Source organism: Motacilla alba, chromosome 1A (assembly GCF_015832195.1).
Source record: "Motacilla alba alba isolate MOTALB_02 chromosome 1A, Motacilla_alba_V1.0_pri, whole genome shotgun sequence".
NCBI lineage: Eukaryota > Metazoa > Chordata > Aves > Passeriformes > Motacillidae > Motacilla > Motacilla alba.
The window spans coordinates 38,383,439-38,396,306 of NC_052031.1; the positions used below are offsets into that span (position 1 = coordinate 38,383,439).

The 12,868-nt window shown below is 37.8% G+C and overlaps 1 protein-coding gene across 1 annotated transcript in view; it reads right to left on the reverse strand.

Moving 5' to 3' along the window:
- PAWR (pro-apoptotic WT1 regulator) overlaps positions 1 to 12,868 on the reverse strand; it is a 72,739-nt gene that overhangs the window by 21,156 nt on the left and 38,715 nt on the right. The window lies entirely within an intron of this gene.

Sequence of the window (12,868 nt, forward strand, 5' to 3'; positions counted from 1 at the left end):
ATCTATAATTTAAGACCTTGTCTCCTACACTTTTGGAGAACTGAAGGTTGGCAGAAAATCAAGAAAGGGAAGGAGAAAAGGAGGGACATACCTGTTCTGACAAAGAGTTAACATAAAAGCAGATGACTGTTCTTGTACATAAATACTTATTTACAAATCTGGCTTATATTCCTCAGTATTTTTTAACTTTGATTTTTAACCCACATTTAAAATATCTAATCTTTACTATAGAAGTGAATGATTTGTCATGAACAATGAAGAGATCTGCTCACTTGAATATCTCCCTCTAAAACAGGAATTCTTTTTATAGTCTGTGGAAATCCTGAATAGAAAAACAGAAAGTAAAGAAGTAATCCGTAACAATGCTAATGGTTTCTTTCATACTGGTGAAAAAATACTGCTGCCAAAGACATCTACCAACATCAGTTCTTTGTCCAAGGCTGAAATCAAACACTCGCTTCAATGCAGTATTCCAAACACAGCCTTAAAATTACTTTTACTTTTTGCACATGATCTCAGGCAGCTTGCATTACCTTTTAACAGTATATGCTTCACTAATAAACCAAATTATTAGTGAACACTCTGCAGAGTGACATATATCAGCAAAGCTCCAGAGAACTGGTCATGTTCCCTTTTGTTTTGTCTACAAAAGTGATTGTGTGGATGGTAATAATGCAGGACAGGGTGTGATCTACATGAAAAAAACAAGGAAAAAGAAAACATTTCTCTCATTCCACATGAGCTCCTTCATCTGATTCACTGCACAGACTAACACACAGACATGCACCTGCTACACAAGAGAATATGTAAGGCAGCTGAGACCATTTCAATTAATGAAACCATTTACTGCCAATTTAACCTCTGTCAAACTAGGATGCAAGGAACTTGGCAAACTCTCCTCTTTGCTCCTGGCTCATCTTGGTATTTCATCTGGCCAACAGAGATTACATAAACAAGCTGGTCATCGGGCTTTACATAAATAGAATTGTCTGTGTTTACAAGTGTCTGACAAAGTTTTCCAGATGTTAAACCAACCCTACTATTACAAATTTGCTAGTTAAAATGCCCTAAAAACCATTGTTTTTAAACAAGTACAGACTCTGGAATCAGCTGGACTATGTAAAAGATTCACTGGAATCCCCTGAAACACTACTTAGAAGTTTTGCAAACAATTAAAGCAAATCCCCTGGATCAAATCAGGCTGTTAGGGCTCACTAGTATATATACTGACATGAAGAACACGCACACTGTTTTGAAATAGAACTATACACTAGTGCAAATTATTACAATATAATTATATTCCTACAACATGCAAGGTTAAATTTTGACTGAAATGAGGCTATCAAAACAATTTTTTTTTCATATATAATTCAGATACGGGCTTCCTAAGAAGTTTCTTGTACATTCTTCACATTGTGAACAAATACAACTTCATTACATGGAAGAAGGAGGTCTACTGCTGGGGTTTCTTGCCTTTTTACACACCAAAGTAGATTCTATCTCCATCCAGCAAATCAAGTTAACTCCTGTACCTTAAATCACATCTTGATTAACTACAGCTCCTTCTCACATTGAGTACAACTCTGCATTGAGATTTGTTTGGAAATGGCAGTTACATATCTCCTGCAACACAGGCAAGGTTTCACTCAGCTCTTAAGTGGGATAACATCTAAATGCTAAAAAACAGAAAGGCAATCTGGCCTTAATACAAACCAGGAATGACTGCAGATGTGAAAAACAGCAAAAAGACAGATGAAATACCTTTCTTCTCCTCCCATCAAAATTTCCCAAAAGCAATTTTCCCTCAGGAGTCAAGAGATACCATTTACCTTCCATTCCTGAATCACAGAATCAAAGAACTTGCTGAATTGGAAAGGACCCATCAGAATCATCAAGACCAATTCCTGTCCTAAACAGAATATCCCAAGGATCACACTGTGACATTGAGAGTGCTGTCCAAACACTTCTTGAACTCTGTCAGGCTTCGTGCTGTGATCACTGCCCTGGGGAGACTGTTCCAGTGCCCAATCACCCTCTGGGTGAAGAGTTTTTTTCCTGATATCCCACCTAAACCTCTCCTGACTCAGCTTTATGTCATTTCCTCAGGTCACAAGAGCAAAGAGATTGGCACCTGTCCCTCCTCCTCCCCCTGTGATGTCTCCCTTCATTCTCCTCTTCTCCAGGCTGAACAGATCAAGCGACCTCAGCTGCTCCTCATACGGCTCCCACTCCATACCCTTCGTCATCCTTGTGGCTCTCCTCTCCATGCCCTTAAGAGCTCTTTTTCAATGTCTTTTACACATAGTGGCACCCAAAACTCCACACAGGACTTGAGGTGAGGCTGCCCCAGTGCAGAACAGAGCAGAACCATCCCCTCCCTTGCCTGGCTGGTGATGCTGTGCCTGATGCCCCCCCAGGACAGGGTTGGCCCTCCTGGCTGCCAGGGCACTGCTGGCTCGTGTTCAGCTTGCCATCGACCAGGACCCCCAGGTCTCTTTCCTGCTCCCCAATCTATGCACACAACCAGGACTGCCCCATTCCAGGTGCAGGATTTGGCACCTGCCCTTGTTAAATTTCATACAGTTAGTGATTTCCCAATTCTCTAATTTGTCATGGTCTATCAACAGGGCCTCTCTGCCCATGAGGGAGTTGACAGTTCCTCTCAGGTGTATCACCTCTTTGAAAACATGTAAAGATGTTTTTCATAGAAATGCAACACAACTTTGTGAACCTTAACTTTATTTTTTACAGCCTCATCTATATTTTTAATTAACATATAATAATAGATCTTCAAACAAGAACTAACAGATGTACTAAAATGCCTGGGTTCAAGTGATAGATATTACCCCTGGGAAGCCAAAGGAGTTATGACTTATCTGCCTGTTTACACAGAGCCAGGGGGCCATGGAGAAACACTACAAGAACACCTAGGGAATCAACCAGAATTCTAACAGAAAAGTAAGTATCCCCAGTTTGTACCTATGAAGAAATCTATTAAGGACATAAGGTGAGGGAAAATAATTAAAGAAATACCAGCAGGTAACACAAGTAACTCCCAGGTAAGTCAAGCATCTTCCAGAAGAAAACTGTTCCCAGAAATAAGGAAACCAGAAACACACATTTAAACAAATTAACAGAGCTTTTCTAAACAAATTAACAGAGCTTTTTTAATATTCACTATTCTCTATTTCTATATTCAAGCAATATTCGCCACTGAAGAGTCAGAAAAAGAATTCAGGACAAGCAGTTAGGCCCTCAGAACAAAAGCTGTGAAGGAGTTGATTAGATCAGGCTGAAAAAACTCAATTAGATCTCAGGTGACACACAGAAAAAGCAGAGCAGGAAAAATGACCAGAATGACAATGTGGCATCTCTAAGAAATAAGAATCTGTAGGCTCCCCTCAGACAAAAGTATTTGAAATCACACAAGGGCTGAACTTCAAGTCAAAGCAGTGTTTTCTGAGCAGGAAACCTGGGTCCGTGCTGCATACCCCAGCATGTTGATTAAAGGTATGCAGTAGTTTCTGAGCTAGCAAAGACTAGTAATGTCCTTGTAGCATTACACAGGCAGCCAAAACTGGTGCTGTGATGATCATACCATTTAAGAGGACTGGTTCCTGGTACATGATTCCTCATACAGTCCTCAGGTATGGCATAAGAGAACATTAGCATGAACCAAAACCATGCCAAAAATGTTGCTAATAATTAAGCCACCGGCTCTATCAGCAGAGCAGCAGTTGAGCTCACACCCAGGTCTTGCACTTTTTAACAGTATAAACATAGTCAGTCTGTCTCCACCAAACAACTATGAGCTAGATTCCTCCTCCCTCCTGAACCATCACATTAATCACACTAGACTGCAAGGATGTAGAGATGGAGCAGCAGGCTGCCCTAACCATCCTCCAATCACCATGGAACTGGAATATGCACCTTCCAAAGGCACCAGCACATCTGAGTAACTGAGTATTCTCTAACTATTAATAACATGAATGTATGATACATGCTACAAAAAGTCTGACAACTATTGCTATGTGTATTTGTGCAGAGTATACATTCAGCTCATCTTTCAGCAACACCAAGCAAGCTGTCTCCCCTCTCCCTCTTGCAGCAGGGATCATCCTGGTCCATGGTCCATGCTAGCTCTTGCAGGAAAGAACCTCCTCCCTCTCTGTACACACCCAGCAGGTACTCATCGTAACTGTTACCTAGGCTTCAGATTTGCTCCTGGCATGAAAGCAGTATTAATTAAAGTTCTCTCTCTAGAGTAGGAGCACAGAAAAGTGCAGGAATCAGGAGTATTTCCATACCTTACAAAAGCTTTTAGTATCAGTCAGGTTGTGTAATCCATTCGTACAAGTAGATACATCAGGAAGACTCTCTTTTTCAATAAATTTGTATGTGCTTAATGACTCTTCTTGCCAAAGAAACCTCAGTTAATCATTATACTTTCAGGATCACTTGTTTTCCCACAAAAAAACCACCAAAAACCAAACTAAGAAAAAAAAACAAACCCAAAAAAACAAAAAAAAACCAAACCCAAAAAAACCAACAACTGGGAGGGGATATCCACTAACCAAGCTGATTTAAAAAGCTAGTCCAAAACAGAAAACATGGGGGGGGGGGGGGGGGGGGGGATATTAAAGGTTCCAAAAAAGGCACCAGATCAGTGTAACAGCAGCTAGTGCTGGTGCAATTCTGGAGCACAACTACATGAACTCCATAGTGAAAGAAACAAACAGGGCAACAACAAACTAAATTTCTGTTCATACAGGCTGAGTACATAGCAGCAACATCTGAAGACAAGAAAAAAAATACAATAAAAGTAAACAAAGCTCCCAAAATATGAAATCTTAGTGAAAGGACCACAACCACACTTAAGCAGAAGAAATCATAACTTACACACTTTGCTTCACACATGCTGTTCATAAGGATCTAGAAAGTACCAGAAGAGCAGGCTGTGCTGAAAACCCTGTAGATTCCTAGGCACAACTGTAACTCTAAAGTAAGAACAGGAAGCCTTCACAATGCCTTGTCTTCACAGATACAGGCCTTGATTCAGCTTTAGTTTCATGCATGTCCTGTGACAAACAGTTGTGCACACACACATAGGCCCACAAAATCATATATTTAATTTTAAGAGACTTCATAAGTACATTTAATTTTATTTACTGGGATTGAAATCCATTAATTAAACAAAATTTTAAGCTTAAACCACTTATCCACTAAATTAAACTTCACTGAGCACAGATGTTAAAATGTTAATAATTCTGTATTTCTTTCTAAGAAAAGCAAAGTTTGCCATCAAAGGTAATCAAATTTATGCTGACAGTAATCAAACACTGAAAACAAATAATGCCTTCCATAAAAAACTTAAAGATCTCTCTTCTTGGTCAGCTGTCAGGAAGACAAATCTTGATAGTCATTACCAGTATTTCCCTCCAAGAGCAGAAGTCAGGAGACTCAAAGTAGGGATGCCCAAACTGCATCCTCAAGGCTACATGTTGCTTAGCCAAGCAACTTTATCTGGCTCACAGGCCATTTACAGCCACCCTCTTTCCCTCTGGTCTCACATCAGTACCTGCTAACTCTCAGCTCCCTGATTTCTTAGGGGCAAAAAGGATTATGACTTCACTTGAAAGCACCTTCCAAAAGCAGCAGTATCAGATAGGGCACATGCAGTACAGCTGAATCAGATGTGCATGTGCAGATACTCTGGCACAGTAAAACCCACTGAACATGCACTCTACCAATAGACACGCATTATATACTAAATTTACTCACATGGCAGCAGAGGAGGAAGATTTTGGCAGAGAAAACCTATGTTGCTACAACATCTTATGACACAGCCCATTCCAATGAGAAATCCAGACTCCACTGTTTTAAAACCTGCTGTTCTACTAAAAACACAAATCCATACAATGTAACTAAAAACTAGCAATCTCATTTTTATCGAAACAAATCCTTGAGTGTAGTTAAAGCCTCCAGTTATACCAGACAAGAACACCATGAAACATTATTACTCAACCTCAGAAGTTACCTTGAAGATTAATTAAAAACTTACTATATAGAGTGGGGTTTTTCCAACCTGCAATAATACATACAGAAAAAAGCAATTAAAGCAAATCAAGACTACAAAGTCAACCAATTCAGGACAGGTCAGAACGTCCTAGACCTACGCAACTTTCATTCAAGCTCATGATACTGCCCTTCCTGACATCACGATGTATTTTTCCACAACATCTCTTGACTGGAACACAAAGAACAGTACTCAGTGAGTAATGCTGAATATTTTGTACTTGCTAGCTCTTCACGAAGTGGACATGTGTCTTAATTACTTAGTTATTAACATAAACTGCTCTGAATATAGGCCCATTTTGCTAGAAATTACCTGAGTGATCACCTGATCATGTGTGACCATGAAAACATGAAATTCCTGTGTTCCTCTTTTCCTTATACAGACCACAAAAATCATCTGGGTCTCCCAAGCTGTGCAGATGGTAACTGAAGCACCTGGTTCATGTCATGACCCGCACAGGGTAGCAAATTCCCTCCACCTAATGTCACTTTAAAAACACTGCACACACACAAAACTGACTTAAGGTGCAAATGTATTTTAGAAATTAGTGATCTTTTAATACTTAACACTGAATTTGAATACTTTTTAATTAATGTTCATGCAAACACTTTTAGACATATAGTCAGAGTTCCTCATGAGTTTTCTACTGTAGTCACTATTATGGCTTAAGTGCTTTGTGGATACTAATGACTGCTTTCATATCATCACTGGGAAGTGCATCACACTCCACCTGCAAATAGAAAATCCAAGATGAAGATTATCTGGTAGTTAACTCTCAAATATTAGAGTCTCATAACCTGATTTGGCAGAATTACTTATGGCTTCCAAACTCAAACATACATCACCATAATTAATGTATTTCTGTACTTTAATCACATTTAATTGCTTGCTTTTAAAAAGAATACCAATATTATAATCATGTTATTATGCAAAATAAGTCCTGGCCTAACATCTAAAAAATGTACTGCTGAAAGAAAACCATGTTTAATACATTTAGGCATGCCCAGTGTAGCACAACCATATTTTCTCTAAGGATGGAAATTAACATCAAGCAACATCACCACAAAATACTTACAAAAGATAAATTACTACTCTTGAATGCATGCACACAGTTCTTCTTTGCAAGAACTACATGAAACCTAGATGCCAGACACTTTTGAAAAGTCATGGTCATGTATGAATAGGCATGAATATTATTACCACATACTGTGGATAATGAGAGTAATTGTAAAATGATGTTGTATGACATTACATTGCTAAATAAAAAGCCAGAAAAGGTAAAATAGGCAAGAAGTGTAACTTGAGTAGACTGGCTTATTTGGCAGTATATTCTCAGCACAAGATTCAAGTACCAAACTCTGGGGAATCTTGTGTCAAGCAGGTTTTCAGCTGTCCTTCTGAAAGGCGGTGCATGTAACAAATTCAGATCTCTGCATTTCTCAGAGTCTGCCACAAAGCTAAGAAGGAATTTTATTCCTTACCTTTATTTACTGCTTTTAGCAAAGCTTATACAGTCTGTCTATTAAACATTTAAACATTAAACACTGATATATATCCTTGCTTCCAAAAATTTCAATGTGTTAAGCCACATTTAAAGAAAAGAATTGTATTTAAGCAAACAGAACTACGCTTCTATAGAAATATCTTTGGACCACATTCCTTTTAGCAAGTGCCTGCAATGTTTTGGTGAAATGTTAAACTTTTTTAGAACAAAAGGTTAAAAAAAGATCAGATGTTTTCAATTTTCAAAGGCTTTTGAATGATTACAACTGAATGCACAAGGCAAAACTAAAGGGTCATATTAATAAATCAAGTTTACATTACTTCACCAGCCACCTAACCTATTCACACTGAAGTGAGCACAATGAACCCAACCTACTGTGACACAATTTCATAGTTGTACCCTTAAAGCTATTTATGTAGACATTTCCTCCTACTCTCACCTCCAATCAACAAGGATTCTCTCAAAGGTACTGTGTAATTTCTACACTAAATTGAACAATTATCCAAGCATCCATCACAAGCTAACCTCTTGCAGAGAAAAAAAACCTGCATTGCTGCTACAGAGAGGAGTGAGAGCAATTCGAGACACAGCAATACTACAGTGTATGTAAGTCAGTGCTCTGAGCTGAAAACTAGGGCAGCTTTGCCTTCTGTTGTCCTGGATTAACAGCTCCACAGGAATTCAGTCCTAGGATCAAGCTTTAGTCTGTCTGCTAATGCACATAATTTGTACTTACTGCAAGAATATAATACAACCTACAGTCTAACGAGGTTAAGTGCTACAAATGAAATGACATTTTTTTGTCTAGCAAATCCATTCTGTGCTGTGGCTCCAATTCAGTGCGGATGTTTAACTGTCTAAAATGTATCTCACAAAGCTGTACCTTGTATAAAGTAATGTTGTAAGATTCAACAACTTAATTTCTTGTTCATGCACATACTAAGATCAATACAGGGAGAGCAAGAAATGTGCGTTACAATTGCATACACAAAGCAAATTAATTGTTGGAACAAAATTATTGCTATTTCCAACTGAAGTGCAAGGTCTTGAATGAGGCCCTGGGCTTTGCAGCAATACATAATATAAAATTAGGTACAGCAAAACAGTTGTCATGGCTTAAAAAAAAGAGTTAGTCATCTCATACTGGGGTCCCAGACTTCGTAATGCTTGAGACGCAAAACTCCCCTCCCAGCTTCATACCAGCACTACAAATACCAAGACAGGTTTCTAGCAGATAACTGCAGAGCGTCTTTGGCAATCAGACAGATGCAAAAGGTAATGGTAACTGTGATAGTTATGATCTTCAATTTCTTTATACGGAATTAAGAAATACACTAGATATATTTTGTGTGACAATAATAAATATCAGCATTCCCTTTCTACAGTAAGATATTCTAAATCATTCTGGTATTTATAAATAATTACCTTTCAGTTGAAGGATTCAGAATATTAATGTACAAAGACTAAATTTCAGTATCTAAGTGACTCAGAATTTCCTCTTTCCATGCCCACAGGCACAAAAATCAGTGTCTCTCACTACAATTGATTCCTATTTCCGTGTTATGTTAGTAGAAAAAATCATCCTGACATGTTTGGGTCAAGTTTTCCAGGGAGAGGAAAGGATTCAGCTCATCCAGCAGGACCATTTTTGTCCTCAGTGAGGAGAAAAACACATATCTAGAACTCAACAACCCCCATCCTCATGCCAATGACAAAAATTAATTTTGAAGTTCCCAAATGCCATTTTGTCTCTTGATGCTTTTGTCAATATGTATTTACACAACTCCCATATCTTAAATGTCAATTATTCACAGCTGTTAATTTTTTTGTAGTGTACTCATTCACTGCTCAACACAACTAGCATTCACAGACACTACAACATTTGAAATAAAATGCAAGCAGAAAGGAACCAATGATAACATGAAACAAAGGATTTCAAACCCTTTTCAAGGTATTGAGAATGTTACTTCTGTGTTATTAACGAACAACTAACAAAAACCAGCCAGTTGTAATTTGAAGGTTTTAATGGATGGAAGACTATACATGTGTCTCTCACTGCAAGGCATTGTAGTAGCTTTGATTTAATCTTCACAGCCTTCATTATTGGCTCTCCAATTTTTCAGGAACACCATAAGGTGACATATACATCACAACATACTACCAAGCTTAAATATCACTTTTGTAATGACAGACAGGCTATGTTAACCCTACTGCCACAGGATTACATGAAGAAGGGGACATATATATTTTAGGAGGCCAGATGCACAAACAACTGAATTCCAAGAGGCACATGACCATGGTTTCAGCAAACTTGAATGCTTTGATAAAAGGCCTTGCATATGGTGTTTTCTGGAAGGGTTTTGGCAAAATCTTGGAGGTTTTTTGATGCAAGCTTTCTGTACAGCACATAAATACTAACACCATTTTCAATTAAGACATGTTCGCTACTTTGATCGTATCATTTCTATCCACCTACAAGAAAGACATTGCTATCAAATAGTTTTGCACTATTTTCAATTTTGCCATCTCTGCTAGACAAGAGGTAGATTTCTATAATTACCAGACACTGAAGGTTTCTAGTTAAAGTAGACACCTTAACTTTTAAAGTAGTAGTTTCAACTATGCTTGTCCTTGGCATTACAGATTTTTTAGCTCATTGTAAGAGTTCTACCCTTACTGATATATGACTTGTCACCCTCAGTGTGCATCCCCATACACATCACTGGAGTGGCCCACAGTACCATAACTCACAAGATCAGAACAACTGAATAGGATTTTAGTCCTACTAAAAACAGGAGGAAAATCAAGCAAGAAAGTCAGAGTCAGATATAACAAGATGATTTCAGTCAAACAGCTTTGCTTCAGCGAAAATACTCAAATCTGCTGTATTTTTAGATCTATTCTTAACAAACCTGGCATGTCTGTGCTTTGGATGAAGAACTTTAAATTCAGACAGAATTTTCAAAAAATGTACGTATTGTCTAAGAAAATAAGAACCCCAACTTCTGACAATATTAAAAGGGAACTGGAAAATCAGATTAAGAACTGGAAAGAAAACCTTATTCATCAACATATTTCCTCATCAAATATGAAGTCAATGCCATTTTATTTACCATTTTCACAATGATTATGTATTTACAAATTTCATTAAATGATAATAAGAATGGACAAAGCGGGGGAAATAACTATAACTACAGAAATGTATTTATTCTGCTAAGTACATGGAAGTAAAATATATACTGGTCAATTAAAATTAACTGGCAACTTAAAATTAGTTCTTACATCTACAACATAAGCTCTACTTTTAAAAATAGTATTAGTCTTGGACAGAATAGAATCAAAAGGAAATTAAGCCAAAAATGAAATAACACTGCTGTCAAATTCTGTTCAAAATGGGCAAGTTCTTCTAATAAAAGTGAATTGACAGAGCTAGTAGTAAACGGATTAAGCCTTAGTAGCTACAACTTTCTAAGGTTCCATCTGTTCTTTACATGTGCCACCCTGGGCCTTTGCCAGATCCAAGACTTGGGACTCATTTCTGTATTGTTGGTGACACGACACTCCTGCTGTGCTCTGTCAACAAAGAAGTGGTGCCTGTTGGAATAGAGGTGACAAACTTGGAAATGTACCACAGAATTAATACAGACAGTTTGGTAAACAAAAACTTAGGTTGCTGGTCAAGAAGAATAGAAAATATGGATGAAAAAAAGAGGGCATGGGAATATAGCTAAAGCATTATATAACACCACTAGGAGAAACTAAAAATTAAAACTTTTGGAATATCTGCTGAAGAAGTGAAAACTGAGTGAATACTGTAAGAAACAGTCTTACAAACTACTTGGAAAAAAAGCATGATGGCTCCTGACAAATCTGCAAAGACAACAGATCTGGCTATATGAGGCATACTCAGAGGAGACACTTGCTTTGAAGAAATATTTTTGTTGATGATCACCATGGAAAAGAACAGTACAAGTGTCATATCAGAGCACTCCTTCTGGAGAACGGTCTATTTACAGCAGAAGCACTGTTAGAATGTGATAAAAAAATTAATAAAAGAAATTTTAAAATGTTACCTACCCGAACGAGGCATCTATTTACTCCTTGAGCTTTGAAGAAACTATTGATATTACTGAAAAATAGAATAGCTGAACAACTCGAGATCAAATGGAACTTCTCATTTAAAACTGCCCTAATACCACAGGGTAACAAACATCATCCTCAAAAAGATTCTTAAACAAACACAGAACTATAGAGGAGTTGATATTTATACAGGATAAAGTGTTGCTAGTAAGTCTAGAACAATTAAGGAATAAGCAAGTAAATATGATACCATGTGGAAGAGTCACCAGGGCATTTGTAGAAGAGTTGCACTTCACAAATCTAATACAGCTTTTTTAAGTTATAAAAACATGTCCAGGACAAAAATTTGATTGACAGCATACTGCGTTTCAAAGGCACTCCCCAAAGCCTACTCAAAGTAATCTTGTCTTAGAATAAAAGAAAATGTCCTGTGAATAAACCACTGGTGAAAAGGCAGGAAACAATAGCGGACCCGATGGTCAGCTTTCACAGTGGATGGAACAACCAGAATAGTGTCACAGGAACCTGGGCTTTTCAATGTGTTTGGGGAGGAGATGTCCACAGATGCTACTCAGAACAGAAAAGATACAGATCAACTGTTAAAACATGCATGACTCCTTTATTGGGAGTGGAACAGGAGATTAAATTCAATGTACATAAGTATAGTGTACATAAGTGAAACAAAAGGTGAACATGTTTATAAATTTACACAGCCATTGACCTCTGAGCTTGTTATTCTCACTCACAGATAACTTGAAAAATGTTAAGTTAGATTAGGCATTCACAACATAAACAGTAAATTCAGTGCTCAGGAGACAAACAGGCATCAGGAATTATCAGGAAAGAAACAGAGAGCAAAACAAACCACATCACTAAACCGCTCTATGACTGCATGTTATAATGAATGTTTCACTGATTCTGTTTTTGGGTACCAAACAAAACAGAGTTAAACTGGAAAGCAGAGAATGTTCTGAGTAATTCCTGTATGAGGAACAACCAAGTAAAATAGCATTATTCAGCCTAGGGAACAGGCAGCTGAGAGGAGCCATCCTCTCTCTGCAGCACTCAGTCACATAAAAAGGAAGCAGTTGGTCCCCATGTCTTCCACTGGGACACCTTCCTGAAATCACATGGAAACATGGAAAATAACAGATTCAACTTTAACAAAAGAAGACTGATCTTGACATTCCAGGTCATTAAGCTGTAGA